This window comes from Solanum lycopersicum, chromosome 12, assembly GCF_036512215.1.
Source record: "Solanum lycopersicum chromosome 12, SLM_r2.1".
NCBI classification, from domain to species: Eukaryota; Viridiplantae; Streptophyta; class Magnoliopsida; order Solanales; family Solanaceae; genus Solanum; species Solanum lycopersicum.
In genome coordinates this window covers 7529462-7546792 of record NC_090811.1, presented here as the reverse complement: position 1 = coordinate 7546792, position 17331 = coordinate 7529462, and the positions used below count along the sequence as shown (strand labels likewise).

General features: G+C 29.4%; 1 pseudogene; it reads right to left on the bottom strand.

Moving 5' to 3' along the window:
• Positions 1-8378: 8378 nt before the first annotated feature.
• Positions 8379-13706, bottom strand: LOC138340564 (uncharacterized; annotated as a pseudogene).
• Positions 13707-17331: the final 3625 nt, after the last annotated feature.

Sequence of the window (17331 nt, the reverse complement as noted above, 5' to 3'; positions counted from 1 at the left end):
AGTTATATAATATGTTTCTGTTTCGATATACATATACAAAAGATCAATCGTATAATCCGTGTCTGTATAAAGCGAGAAAGAGAGAAAAACAAAAGAAAACTTGGCAGGGGATAAAGATCATATTTGTATAATCATAAATGTATATATAGGACAAAAATATATATATTTATATATATAATATTCTTTTACTTTATACAAATACAATCGAAATGTATACATTGCATTTTCTATAAAGTTAAAGAGGCAAGCAAGATCTAAAAAAAATGGGGAGAAAAATATGGGAGAAGAGAGAGCGTACAATTTGAATTAAGAAAAAATTACATAATTAATACATTTTAAAAATAATTACTGATTTTAGCGATAATTTTTCTTTTTTTATCATTTATAGTAATATTGTGATAAATCTCTAATATGTATTAAAAGTAAATTATGTATGCAATATATTTGAATTATAATTGTTTTTGAAATATATTATATTTATTTGATAAAAAATTGTCACACAGTATTATAAGTGTATTAAAATATGTGATAAATGTATTATCTATCATTAAAACTTGTATTATATTTGAATAATAAATTTATCTTTATAAGATATATTAAACCTGTATTATAAATAAATTAAAAGTGATTAAATAAAAATAATATTATTATTTATAAATAATAAATATTTTATTATTATAATATGTTTATATAAGTTTCTATTGAATTAATATTTTGCTGGTACATTTTTCTTAAAAGAAAAAAGTGAATTGCCCCGATAACTACAATCTCCAAAAGAGAGAAGCAAAAGGACGCGTTCTTCTTTTTTTCCCCTTTATTCAGTAAAAGTGCGTTTATTGCTTCTTTTCGGTAACCTGCAAGGGGTTCTTTGAGTAGTGAATACTCTTTGTCTTTACAAACCCTGCAAATTCTATTCCGGCAAGTTTCAGGTTCCTCCGGATCGCTCCGACGCCTTTGATGTTCACATCTTCTGGTAGTCCTGTCGCAGATGACTTTCGCCCTTCTAAGGAACCACACTTTCTGTAAATCTAATTAATTTGAATTCAATGTGGCAGGACGAGAGTCATCTGTGACAGGATAATGGAAGATCTAGTTATCAAAGGCTTATTCGGGCGTTTTTTTCTCATGTCCAGTTCGTAGCAAAATCTCCAACTTTTGCAGAGTAGCACAGGTAGACATTTCATCACCATTATTCTATTAGATATTGAATTGAGTATTATTTGCTTCCTCTTTTGAGCGTATGCTATAGAATTTGATGTTATGTTAACACAAGTTACTATTTCTGTGTGTGTGTGGTGTTGAACTGTAAAAACTAGGCTTTTTATTTAAGCAATATTGAGAAGATGTGGTATGTGGAGATGTGTTGGACGAGAAAATGGAAACATATAGCAGTGTTCAACTTTTTTGCAGGCCTAGATGTGTTGAAGTTTCAGCAGTTTTGTGGTTTGTCAACAGTCTTTGTTTTATTAAAGATGTACTATTCTTTGCATTTGAGGTATGTGCTAACAATTTTGGGCCTTGTTATGTATGTTTGAATCTCTGAGTGTGTGCGTGTTTGTGCATATATACCTACACAGAAAAATTTGACTACTTACTCTGCAGTTTTAGGTGGGTGGATTTAAGATAGTAAAATACATGGACGAATTGGTGTTATAATTGCCTCATATTTCCATAGAATTTGTTAGAAGAATATTATGGTATCCTGACAGTCGTCTTGTAAATTAATTTTTTTTTATATAGGTTTTGTTAGGACAATTGCACACAGTTATTAGGCATCTCCTAAGAAAAAATTGTTATGATTCCTACTGGGTCAATTGATGATTAGCATAGATCTTTGATATTTGTCATTTACCAATTTAGAAGGATATCAGTTGAGACAATTCAATTAGCAAGGGGAAAATAAATTGATTGATGAAGAGGCTTCTTATTTTAATGTTTGTTCAAGTATTATGGACACTTTGGCACTCTTGTAGGATGCCAAATTCACTCACTGCTTCACTGTGATCTATGTTTACCATGGATAACGAAATTATCAGATGTATAGAATCTTTATCTCCAAAAAGAAGAGGAGGTTATAAAATCAAAATATCTTACCTTCCATCCGGATCCAGCTTGCGCTCCTCACGGGTAACTCTATCCACTAATCTTATAGCTCATGGTTCTCAACCTACTTCAATCCTTAAGCCATATCCTTGGGTACCCTTCCATACCCTTGGGTACCCTTCCGTACCCTTTTTCACGAGCCAATGCATCCTATCCAGCTGCTGCTAGCAACGCATGTCATTTTGGCCGAGTGTGAAGTTAATTTTTCATCATTTGGTATTCAAAATTTAGGGAGAGCTTGACAGTTCTCTTCTGTACTATTTTCATTTCACCAAGGGTATGCTAGCTTCTCTCTTTAAGTCCAGTTTTTTCTTCCTTTGTGGTGTGATTTATTATATTCTACTTGTTTTTGCTGGCCAGTAAAGCCTCGAGTCATAATGCTTGCTGTGAGTCCATCAGATTGACTTTGGAAATCCATAAATCCCAATCCTTTATCATATCTTATACCCTAAACCCTACAATAATTCTACTATGATGACAAGTTGACAACTAAGTATAATTTTTACTTTATACTAGAATGTTAGGTTATTAGAAGTTACATTTTGAATATTAGCAACTGTTATGATATTTGTCTTCTTATCATCAATGGATAGTCTTTACTAGGTGCAACAAGATAGATACGGAACACTGATTTCTTTGGGTAGGGGAATGTAAAGTCAGCATTGAAAAAGAGTAACAAAATAAGATCCATCCCTCATATTAAGCAAATAACCATACAAGTCATTTTATAATCCTTATGATCTATTATAATGAAGCTCCGAAATTGTTAGAATATTACAAAGGAATTTGTGGCTCGAGATCCAACCCTTAACACCAAAATAGATTTACATAAATAGCATTGAAAGACTTAGAAGTTGGATATTTAATTAATATAGTAGCTAAGGGTATGCAATTGGGATTAGAAGCCTTAAGTAATCTTCAAAGTACATAAAGTAAAGTTGTGAAGCAAAATCATCAGTTGCTTGTTTTCATGTACTTTCAACGTATGAACAAATTTAACAGGAAACAAGAAAACAAGAACTAATGACTGCTAATACAATAATTCCTCTACCAAAATGCAATGTAGGGCCTCGCAACCTTCCCATATCCAATGGCCTTCTTGTAAACTGGTTTGCGCATCATGCCACATTCTGCTTGAGACTGTTGCTTTACTCCATACTTGTTTGTCTGCTGTTCTCTCTCTATAGGAGCAGAATCCTTAATTCCTCTATCTCTACTTGTCGATTTCCCTTCACCTTTGCTTCTACTGGACTTCTTTATTTCAGTCTGAATCACCTTCGACTTCTTCTGTTTCCTGAATTTACTCTCAAAAGCATTGGCATCACTTTCACCCAATTCATTACCTAAATAGTCTTGTTCCCTTGATTTTCTTTTCTTTACAGAAACTTCCCTCCCGTTGTGTGCTTTTAAATCAATTGAAGTACCTTTAGAACCACGATTTTGAAAGTTACTTTGGATGAGAGATTGGTAGAGGGCATGTAGAGCACTTGTGGTATCGTCCTCACTAATGTCACAACAGTTCATGCCAGGAAGCCAGTCTAACATGGTGCAGACCCAACTCTGAGAAAGTTGATTGGGTTTTGTACCATAGGGGAGAAGCCTCCGCTTCCGACATGTAGAACATTGAATCCAATCTTCTTGTATAATGAATGGAGCAAGTGGTGACTCTTTCCCTGAAGTGGTCAGTTCCGGGCAGTGTGTCTTAACAGAAGTTGTGTGTGAATCACTACACTTCGGGGCAGCAGTATTACTAGAACGAAGCTTAATCCTAATCCTAATGGGTTGGTGAGAAGAAATAGGGGTAGGGGAAGGGAGTTTTTGAGATATCTGTGGTTGAACTACAAGTTGATCAATCGACAAAAACGAACCATAAACACCAAATTTTGGCCCCAATTTCTCAGCAGAAACAGTTCCTTCAAAATCTTTGGTATAATTGCCCAAAACAGTTTGAAGCTTAGCATCAATGTTTATATGAGAATCGTCATATATTTCTCCTTCTTCAATATCGTGTTCTTCTGCCATCGTAGTTTCCTAGTCCTATGCTCACAGTTCCTAAATTTCTTCGCGAAGTTCACAATAACATCTAATCTATATATAAGAAAAACCTCCTGATTAATTTTGGTAACTTATTACTGACTAACTTATAAAATAGAGACAGTTTCTAATTTTTTTTGCAAAATTACCAATTAGGATTAGTAGTCCTAAGCCGAATCAATTCAGGAAAAACCTCCCTATTAATGTAATAACTTATTAACCACAAACTAAATAGCTAATAAAATAGACACGTTAATTTTGTAATTAAAAGTTAATTTGGTAACTTATTACCAACTAACTAAATAACTAATTCATTGGGCATCATATTAAAATAAAATAGACACGTTAATTTTGTATGAAAACCGTTGAATTCATTTTTTCTTCTGCTTTCTTAAACTGTATAATTGTACTTTTGAGTTATTTTAATTAACCGATTGTCTTTTTATTAATTCAATTAGTTAAATATACATTATTTTATTATTTCAATTTATATGAAGGTGTTCGGCTAAACACATCAATTTATATTAAAAAAATAAGACTATTTAGCTAAATCATCTTACAAATGACTATGTTAGTAAGGATCTTTTTAAAAATATTATAAGCCATAAATTTAAGGGATAATTGCATAGAATGACAAATTAATAATGTAAAATAAATATAGTAATTATCGTTTGATTTATTTATGCTACATGTCAAAATATTTTTTTTATACCATATAAATATAAACTACACAGATAAATAAAATTAAATTCATAATTTAAAAATTCAAATTTAAATTATTAATAACTCTCGATTTTGCTCAACCTGAAACTATGCCAGCTCTGCTCACTGCAACTCATGCTCTGTTAATTAACTAGTGAATTTGATCGCACTACGTGTGATTTTAAATTTAACATAAATATACTATGTAGTTAGTCAAAAAGAACACATCATAGACGGTAAATATACAAGCGGAAAAGCATTATACTTATAATAAGCAAACGAATAATAAATAAAGAAATACAAAACATAAAAAATAAAGAAGCTATAAAATATGTACATTTAGGAGGAACGGAAATACTAATAAAATCTTGTTTCAGAGAAGGAATAAATACACCCATTGAAATATATTTAGCAGATGATAGAATAAAACATCCTATAGAAAAAAGTATAATAAGTGCAGTTAAAGGAAATTTAATATACCAAAAATTTAAATTTATAACAAGTGCTAATTATACAGTAGCATTAACAGATACAAATATAGATAAATCATTAGTATTATATTGGAAAATGTCAGGAATAGAGTTAGCACCAGGAAGTAAGGTATTCACAGCAAGATGTAAAAATCTATATATATTAACAACAAAACATAAAATAACAGCAAGAAATAAAATTGATAAAATAAAAATAGAAAATCCTTTTGAAAAAATAATTACTGTAATAGACAATAATGACTATAGCTATAAAGAAATTGATATAGAAGAAGATTTAGAAATTGTAAAAGAAAGATTAAGCACTTCAAGCGTACCAAATACATTAAGAAGAGCTTCCTCATCAAGAATGAGTTCATCTAAAAGAAAATATGAAATATCACAAGATTTAGAAGAAATGACAATATATCATTATTTTATAACAGGAATAATGGACCACAGAAAATATAAAATCTTGATAAACATAGGACAAGAAGAAAATCATATAACAAGAGAACTAGTATTAGAAGAAGAAATTATGAAAACAGGACACATATGCCCTGAATTACCTAGTGAAATAGTAAATACAAATGAAGAAACAACAGAAAAAGAAATAATTATAGGAGGAATTCAATTAAAAATACAATTTAAGATATATGAAGGAAATCATAATATCACATTAGGAATAAAATGGTTAGAAAAGGTTAAACCATACAGCATAGAAAATGAACAATTAACAATAACTTGTCAAAATAAGAAAATAATTATAAAAAGAATCAAATGATTAATGAAAATATTTGTACTTGTAAAAATTATTGTAGAAGGATATCACAACAGATATTATACACCTATGATAGATACAGGAGCAGAAGCAAATATATGTAAATATAATTGCTTACCAGAAGATAAATGGGAATAATTAAAAACACCTATGGTAGTAACAGGATTTAATAATGAAGGCAGTATGATCAAATATAAAGCAAAAAATATAAAAATACAAATATGGGATAAAATACTAACAATAGAAGAAATGTATAATTTCGAATTTACCACGAAAGATATGTTATTAGGAATGCCATTTTTAGATAGATTTTACCCACATATAATAACAAAAACACACTGGTGGCTTACTACGCCATGTGGCCATAAAATAGGAGCAAAAAGAGTAAAAAATAAACAACGAAAATCTATAGAATGGATTAAAGGTAGTGAAAAAATAAACCAGGAGATGGAAAATATAAGTGAAAAACAAATATCACAACTAGAAATCATTATATTTGCAATAGACAAAGTTAAAATAATCAATGAACAACTAGAACAATTATATAATGAAGACCTATTACAAGGATGGGAAAAACATAAAACAAAAATAAAAATTGAATTAATAGATGAAAATAGTATAATAACACAAAAACCATTAAAATACAACTTTGATGATTTGCAAGAATTTAAAATACATATAAATGAATTACTAGAAAAAAATTATATACAAGAAAGTAATAGTAAACATACAAGTCCAGCATTTATAGTGATAAAACACAGTGAACAAAAAAGAGGCAAAAGTAGAATGGTTATTGACTACAGAAATTTAAATGCCAAAACTAAAACATATAACTATCCAATACCTAATAAAATACTTAAAATAAGACAGATACAAGGATACAACTATTTTAGCAAATTTGACTGTAAATCAGGATTTTACCATCTAAAACTAGAAGAAGAATCTAAACAATTAACAGCATTCACAGTACTGCAAGGATTCTATGAATGGAATGTATTACCATTTGGATATAAAAATGCACCAGGTAGATATCAACATTTTATGGATAACTGTTTTAACCAGCTAGAAAATTGTGTTATATATATAGATGATATATTATTATATTCCAAAACACAAGATGAACATATAAGATTATTAGAAAAATTTATACATATAATCAAACACTCAGGTATAAGTTTAAGTAAAAGTAAAGCAGAAATTATGAAACCACAGATAGAATTTCTAGGAATACAAATAGATAAAAATGGAATAAAAATGCAGACTCACATAGTACAAAAAATAATTACTATTGATGAAAATATAGATACAAAAAAGAAATTACAATCATTCTTAGGGTTAGTAAATCAAGTAAGGGAATATATACCAAAATAAGCAGAACATTTAAAACCATTATACAAAAAACTCAAAAAAGATGTTGAACATCATTTTGACAACAAAGATAAAGAACACATAAAAAATATTAAAAAATTATGCAAAAAATTACCAAAATTATATTTTCCTGATGAAAGTAGAACATTCACATATATAATTGAAACAGATTCAAGTAACCACAGTTATGGAGGAGTACTAAAATATAAATATGACAAGGAAAAGGTAGAACACCATTGCAGGTATTACTCAGGATCATATACTGAAGCACAAGCAAAATGGGAAATAAATAGTTTAGAATTATTTGCATAATATAAATGTTTGTTAGCATTTGAACCATATATAGTTTACAATAAATTTATTGTAAGAACAGATAACACACAAGTAAAATGGTGGATAACAAAAAAGTTAGATGATTCAGTTACAACGAAAGAAATAAGGAGATTAGTATTAAATATATTAAATTTTACATTCACAATTGAAATTATAAAAACTGATGAAAATCTTGTTGCAGACTACCTATCAAGAAAAAGGAACTCAAACTGAACCAGATACAATAGAAGAAATACTCAAAGCCATTACTACACTTTCTACAAAGGTGGACAGTATGAGAAAAGAGTTACAAAACCTAAAAGCTAATAGTCAGCAGCATGACTATAAATATGCGGAGCTACGCCAACATGCTGAGTTACGTCGATCGGAAGACGCAAAAATTCCAGAACTATAAGGAGATGTTGGGAAACTCCTTAAAACCCATAACATTAACATTGCTAGTGTTGCAGGTACAAGTACAGCAACTATGGGAAAAACTACATCAAAAAATACAAACCTAAACAGCTTATTTACAAAACCATTTATTCCAAAGGCACAGATAGTAGAAACCCCAACACCACAAACATCTACATATGCAGCCAGCCTACACAAGGAAAAGAAAATATATAACCATATATCCCAAACTTACATTGAAAACCTATACAAAATTCAGACTTTTTTAAATGTCAAACCCAAATCTACCACAACTACAGAAAAAACCCAGGATTATTTAACCCAAAAATTACAAGGCTATAACAAGTTAATTGCACAACCTAAAACCAACCCAAACTTAGTTAAAACCTGTTACAGTTATGGATTACTTAATACTGTATATACATATGATGGTACAGAGATAAGTGGAATCCCGGAGATCCACAAAGCCTTTTTAATACTTTATGACGAGATAAAACCAATGATCCAGATAGTAAAAATTGGATTAACACGAGAAATGATAATACCGGAAGACATAGGGCAACAACCAGAGATACCAAAAGTTGAGATACCCAGTTTTTATGCAAATAAAAGAATAATTGGATTATCAACTATCATACAAGAATTAGCTAACAACTATCTACAAGGAAATGCTATATGGAGCTACTATTCAAGAGATCATTTAATGATATATGCCAATTCACGAGAGATAAGACAAACAGATATGGAGGAAGTCCAGAAATGGATTTTATCCTTATTAAAACCAGAAGCTACTCCAACAACTAGAGCGATAAAACAAGGATTCATCTCCGAAGAACTAATGACAAGATATTGCAAGCTAATTGGTCACAAATATCCAGACCATATATGTTCCAAGTGCAACCAAGGTGATGACATAACTCCAGACGTACAACTGGAGTAAGCTGAGAAGAAGAAGATAAGGAAAAATAGACATAAAAATATATGTACAAAATTAGTCATAGTCATTGTCGGCCATTTGGCCAAAGTTTATTTTGTCTTCTTGTAAAAAGTCGTAAAGTAAATAGTGTCAATAGTGTCAGTAGGTCCTAATCATAAATAGTAAGAGTCAAGTTACTGTGTAAATAGTAAAGGTCAAGTAACTGTGTAAATAGAAAAGGCCAATCGTCTTTTAGTAAAGATGAATTGTCATTATGTATGTGTATAAATAGAGGGTTTCCCCTCATAAATAAAATCATCAATCTTCCAATCAATCTTCTCTCTACAATATTTCCTCTTTCCCGCTTCCCCCCTAAAATTGGTATCAGAGCTAGCTAGCTAACTAACTAAGCTAATAACTATGGAGAAATCTGGAGCTACAAATCTACAAAATCAGGTATACACTCTTAAATTTATGAGTAGCTAAATAAATTTATTCCTGAAAATCTCTTGTTGATTATAATTGTTTGTCATGACTTAATAATGTTCTAATAAACATCTTTAGAAGATTTGCTACAGAAATATTCTTCGAATAAGTATGCCCAGACTATGTCATCCTAAGGTTGAAACCGGTAGGCAAGAAGGCCGTTTAGGGGAGTAAACAAAGTTGAGACGCTGTTAAGGTAACTAATCAAAGAAGAAAGCTGTAGTAGTGACTAGACGAGATGATTATTAAATCATTATTATTTCATAATAAATAAGTATAATCCATTAAGAGGTTGAAAGGAATAAAAATTTTAGCAAAGATGAATAAAATGAGTACCTATTTAATAGATGATGATTATAACTATAAGATATTACTACTCTATATATTAAAAGATCTGAGTACTGATATAAAAAGAGAAATTTATGAAAAATTGGTAACATATGAGATAATAGAAATAACAACCCAAGGTTGGACTGAGTTAACCATACAAAGCATACAGGATGAACTTTATTATGATATGTATGATTTATATGATGATATAGATATAGACTGATGATAAATTACGAATATTTACAATATTGGGTAAAAATCATAGAAGATATAAATCTACATGAAAAATTACTAATAGAAAATCTATTCGATTATTTGAGAACTAGAGAAGTCGAACATCTAGAATATATTACAAACAATGCTAATGAAATACAACGATTAAATCTACTTAAAAGAGAATATTACAGAAAGACATTTTATGAAGGATAATATAATACCAAGCAAAGAAACTAAAATAACAACAAACAATATAGGTAAAAAAATAAGAAAGACATGGAAAAAATTAAGACTCTTATATATAGAATATGAACTATCACAACTAGTCAAAACAGATAATGATAAAAAAGATCAATTGATAAATATAATTTCGAAAACAGAATACAAATATGTTCGCTATTTGAAAAAACAGTATGAACAAAGAAATTTATAAACAACAATTAATAGAAAAAATAGCTGAAAAAGAACAAGAATTACAACATAGAAAAAGAAGGTTAGAAGAAAATATATTAGCAGAAGTATGTAATAAATCAATACTAGCACAAAGAAAAGATATATCTATGTTAAAATTAGAATTAGATTGTCTTGAATATGAGTTACAACATAATATAATACATAAATTATAATGAATAAAGAAGAATTTGCAGTAGACGAAAAAACATATGAAAATCAAGACGGAATGACAATAAAAATAATATTTTCAAATCTAGGAAGAAGATATAAAAAAATAGGAAATAATCTATACTTAATGTTTAGAAAAAGAAACAGCAAAATTAGAAGATAGTTTAATAGCTATGACAAGAATAACAAAAGAAAATGAAGAAATAGACAAATCAAAAGAAATTGAAAAAATAAAAATACAAGCAAAACAAGAAGTACAACATTTAGAAGAAATAAAAAATACAAGAATAAGTGAATTAGAAAAGGAATTAGCTAGGTTAAAATTATTATATGAAAATAAGCAAAAACAAAAGGAAAAAGATAAAGAGCTTGAATTAACTAATGAAATAAAAGAAATGGAACAAAAATTAAATGAAGATATTGAGGTAAATGAAGTAAATGAAATAGATGAAAATGAAAATGACCAAAAATCAGAAATAAGTGACATAAGTGAGACATACACAGAAATCTTAGAACAGACAAATAAACTAAAAAAATTAGAAATAAACAAAGGAGATATGAATAGACCCAGTACGTCAAGAGTCAAAACCCCAGAAAATAGTCCCAGAAATAGTCCTAGAAGTAGTCCTAGGTGGACACCACCAACTTATTATACAGAAAGTTATCAACAATCAGATAGAAATAATGCAATATGGAACAGTAGATTAAATAAAAATTGGATACCGAAACCAATAAGTGAACAATATAATTTATTAGACTTAGATTGTGTCACAGACATAAATAAAGCAATATTACTATGGACAGGAAATATATCTAAACAGTTAATAGATAACAAAATAGAAACAACAAAAACACCAAGATACATAGAAAGAACATTTGTAGGAACAACAAAATTATGGATAGAAAATCTACCCTCAGAAAGTTTAGAAGTACTTAGGAATGATAAGAAAATGGATGGATCCCCATCAGCAACAAATATAGATATACTAGACAAATATGAATCAGCTATAAGAAGTGAATTTGGAGGTATGACCACGGATATAAGAGAACAAAATAGGGAAAAAATAATAAATAGACAACTTATGACAAAATTAGCTATATGTAAAATGTGTTATATAGAAGAATATACTTGTGCATGCAAAGAATATTATTACAAAGCTAAATACAATTTAGACGAAGCAAAAGAAATAAGAAAACAATATTTTACAAAATTACCAGAACCATTTAGTACAAAAATAATAAAGGATTGGAATAATGAAGGAATGATAGATACTTTAGGAGCTAGAATAAAATTTCTATCTCAATGGTTTATACAATTATGTGAGAACCAAAAAGAAAAATTAAAAATGGAAAAAGTACTAAATAAAAATTTATCATGTTGTAAAAATAAAATGGCACCACAATTTGGATGTACAAATAAAAAACAAAAATCCAGAAGATATAAAAATTATAGAAAAAATAAAACTAAGTATAAATATAAACAACCAAGACGAAGGTATTATGTAAAAAACTATAAAATGAAAAGACCATTTAGACCTAAAAGAAAAATATCCCAATTTTAGGGGGGAAGCGGGAAAGAGGAAATATTGTAGAGAGAAGATTGATTGGAAGATTGATGATTTTATTTATGAGGGGAAACCCTCTATTTATAAACATTCATAATGACCTTTCATCTTTACTAAAAGACGATTGGCCTTTTCTATTTACACAGTTACTTGACATTTACTATTTACACAGTAACTTGACTCTTACTATTTATGATTAGGATCTACTGACACTATTGACACTATTTACTTTACGACTTTTTACAAGAAGACAAAATAAACTTTGGCCAAATGGCCGACAATGACTATGACTAATTTTGTACATATATTTTTATGTCTATTTTTCCTTATCTTCTTCTCAGCTTACTCCAGTTGTACGTCTGGGATTATGTCATCACCTTGGTTGCACTTGGAACATATATGGTCTGGATATTGTGACCAATTAGCTTGCAATATCTTGTCATTAGTTCTTCGGAGATGAATCCTTGTTTTATCGCTCTAGTTGTTGGAGTAGCTTCTGGTTTTAATAAGGATAAAATCCATTTATGGATTTCCTCCATATCTGTTTGTCTTATCTCTCGTGAATTGGCATATATCATTAAATGATCTCTTGAATAGTAGCTCCATATAGCATTTCCTTGTAGATAGTTGTTAGCTAATTCTTGTATGATAGTTGATAATCCAATTATTCTTTTATTTGCATAAAAACTGGGTATCTCAACTTTTGGTATCTCTGGTTGTTGCCCTATGTCTTCCGGTTTTATCATTTCTCGTGTTAATCCAATTTTTACTATCTGGATCATTGGTTTTATCTCGTCATAAAGTATCTCAGCTGGTGCCGTATAAAATTTTATAAAAAATAAATTTCCCTTTGTAATTCTTTTGTATATTAAAAAGGCTTTGTGGATCTCCGGGATTCCACTTATCTCTGTACCATCATATGTATATACAGTATTAAGTAATCCATAACTGTAACAGGTTTTAACTAAGTTTGGGTTGGTTTTAGGTTGTGCAATTAACTTGTTATAGCCTTGTAATTTTTGGGTTAAATAATCCTGGGTTTTTTCTGTAGTTGTGGTAGATTTGGGTTTGAGATTTAAAAAAGTCTGAATTTTGTATAGGTTTTCAATGTAAGTTTGGGATATATGGTTATATATTTTCTTTTCCTTGTGTAGGCTGGCTGCATATGTAGATGTTTGTGGTGTTGGGGTTTCTACTATCTGTGCCTTTGGAATAAATGGTTTTGTAAATAAGCTGTTTAGGTTTGTATTTTTTGATGTAGTTTTTTCCATAGCTGCTGTACTTGTACCTGCAACACTAGCAATGTTAATGTTATGGGTTTTAAGGAGTTTCCCAACATCTCCTTATAGTTCTGGAATTTTTGCGTCTTCCGATCGACGTAACTCAGCATGTTAGCGTAGCTCCGCATATTTATAGTCATGCTGCTGACTATTAGCTTTTAGGTTTTGTAACTCTTTTCTCATACTGTCCACCTTTGTAGAAAGTGTAGTAATGGCTTTGAGTATTTCTTCTATTGTATCTGGTTCAGTTTGAGTTCCTTTTTCTTGATAGGTAGTTTGCAATGGTGTTCTACCTTTTCCTTGTCATATTTATATTTTAGTACTCCTCCATAACTGTGGTTACTTGAATCTGTTTCAATTATATATGTGAATGTTCTACTTTCATCAGAAAAATATAATTTTGGTAACTTTTTGCATAATTTTTAAATATTTTTTATGTGTTCTTTATCTTTGTTGTCAAAATGATATTCAACATCTTTTTTGAGTTTTTTGTATAATGGTTTTAAATGTTCTGCTAGTTTTGGTATATTTTCCCTTACTTGATTTACTAACCCTAAGAATGATTGTAATTTCTTTTTTGTATCTATATTTTTATCAATAGTAATTATTTTTTGTACTATGTGAGTCTGCAATTTTTATTCCATTTTTATCTATTTGTATTCCTAGAAATTCTATCTGTGGTTTCATAATTTCTGCTTTACTTTTACTTAAACTTATACCTGAGTGTTTGATTATATGTATAAATTTTTCTAATAATCTTATATGTTCATCTTGTGTTTTGGAATATAATAATATATCATCTATATATATAACACAATTTTCTAGCTGGTTAAAACAGTTATCCATAAAATGTTGATATCTACCTGGTGCATTTTTATATCCAAATGGTAATACATTCCATTCATAGAATCCTTGCGGTACTGTGAATGCTGTTAATTGTTTAGATTCTTCTTCTAGTTTTAGATGGTAAAATCCTGATTTACAGTCAAATTTGCTAAAATAGTTGTATCCTTGTATCTGTCTTATTTTAAGTATTTTATTAGGTATGGGATAGTTATATGTTTTAGTTTTGGCATTTAAATTTCTGTAGTCAATAACCATTCTACTTTTGCCTCTTTTTTGTTCACTGTGTTTTATCACTATAAATGCTGGGCTTGTATGTTTACTATTACTTTCTTGTATATAATTTTTGTCTAGTAATTCATTTATATGTATTTTAAATTCTTGCAAATCATCAAAGTTGTATTTTAATGGTTTTTGTGTTATTATACTATTTTCATCGATTAATTCAATTTTTATTTTTGTTTTATGTTTTTCCCATCCTTGTAATGAGTCTTCATTGTATAATTGTTCTAGTTGTTCATTGATTATTTTAATTTTGTCTATTGCAAATATAATGATTTCTAGTTGTGATATTTGTTTTTCACTTATATTTTCCATCTCCTGGTTTATTTTTTCACTACCTTTAATCCATTCTACAGATTTTCGTTGTTTATTTTTTACTCTTTTTGCTCCTATTTTATGGCCACATGGCGTAGTAAGCCACCAGTGTATTTTTGTTATTATATGTGGGTAAAATCTATCTAAAAATGGCATTCCTAATAACATATCTTTCGTGGTAAATTCGAAATTATACATTTCTTCTATTGTTAGTATTTTATCCCATATTTGTATTTTTATATTTTTTGCTTTATATTTGATCATACTTCCTTCATTATTAAATCCTGTTACTACCATAGGTGTTTTTAATTATTCCCATTTATCTTCTGGTAAGCAATTATATTTACATATATTCGCTTCTGCTCCTGTATCTATCATAGGTGTATAATATCTGTTGTGATATCCTTCAACAATAATTTTTACAAGTACAAATATTTTCATTAATCATTTGGTTCTTTTTATAATTATTTTCTTATTTTGACAAGTTATTGTTAATTGTTCATTTTCTATGTTGTATGGTTTAACCTTTTCTAACCATTTTATTCCTAATGTGATATTATGATTTCCTTCATATATCTTAAATTGTATTTTTAATTGAATTCCTCCTATAATTATTTCTTTTTCTGTTGTTTCTTCATTTGTATTTACTATTTCACTAGGTAATCCAGGGCATATGTGTCCTGTTTTCATAATTTCTTCTTCTAATACTAGTTCTCTTGTTATATGATTTTCTTCTTGTCCTGTGTTTATCAAGATTTTATATTTTCTCGGGTCCATTATTCCTGTTATAAAATAATGATATATTGTCATTTCTTCTAAATCTTGTGATATTTCATATTTTCTTTTAGATGAACTCATTCTTGATGAGGAAGCTCTTCTTAATGTATTTGGTACGCTTGAAGTGCTTAATCTTTCTTTTACAATTTCTAAATCCAACCTTGGGTTGTTATTTCTATTATCTCATATGTTACCAATTTTTCATAAATTTCTCTTTTTATATCAGTACTCAGATCTTTTAATATATAGAGTAGTAATATCTTATAGTTATAATCATCATCTATTAAATAGGTACTCATTTTATTCATCTTTGCTAAAATTTTTATTCCTTTCAACCTCTTAATGGATTATACTTATTTATTATGAAATAATAATGATTTAATAATCATCTCGTCTAGTCACTACTACAGCTTTCTTCTTTGATTAGTTACCTTAACAGCGCCTCAACTTTGTTTACTCCCCTAAATGGCCTTCTTGCCAACCGGTTTCAACCTTAGGATGGCATAGTCTGGGCATACTTATTCGAAGAATATTTCTGTAGCAAACCTTCTAAAGATGCTTATTAGAACATTATTAAGTCATGATAAACAATTATAATCAACAAGAGATTTTCAGGAGTAAATTTATTTAGCTATTCATAAATTTAAGAGTGTATACCTGATTTTGTAGATTTGTAGCTCCAGATTTCTCCATAGTTATTAGCTTAGTTAGTTAGCTAGCGAGCTCTGATACCAATTTTAGGGGGGAAGCGAGAAAGAGGAAATATTGTAGAGAGAAGATTGATGATTTTATTTATGAGGGGAAACCCTCTATTTATATACATACATAATGACCTTTCATCTTTACTAAAAGACGATTGACCTTTTCTATTTACACAGTTACTTGACCTTTACTATTTACACAGTAACTTGACTCAGAAATAAGTGACATAAGTGAGACATACACAGAAATCTTAGAACAGATATAAACTAAAAAAATTAGAAATAAACACTGGAGATATGAATAGACCCAGTACGTCAAGAGTCAAAACCCCAGATAATAAGGAGAGGTGATAGTTCTCAACATTATAAGGGAACAGGTCAACAATATTCAGGACAAGAGTATCAGAAAGGGAAGAAGAATGGGGATCAACAGTGTGAGTATTGCAAGATAAAGGGACATGTGAAGAGGAATTGTTTTAAACTAATAGGATATCCAGCTGACTGGAAATTTAAGAAGAAGGAGAACCTGAACACTGCTTACAATGTTCAAGCTGAAAATACACAACAAAACGTGAAATCTGGAATCAGAAATACAGGAGAAATACTGGATAAGATGGCATCTGGAGAACTTCATAGGGCTCCTCACTTGACAGATACACAACATGATAGCATTTTGGGCATGATCAACAATGACAATTCACAGCATGGTATGATGGCTAATATGGCAGGTATGGCAGGAAATACTCCAATAGCTAAAATTAAAGATTTGAAATGGATTGTTGATAGTGGAGCAACTAATCATATGTCTTCTAGCCTGT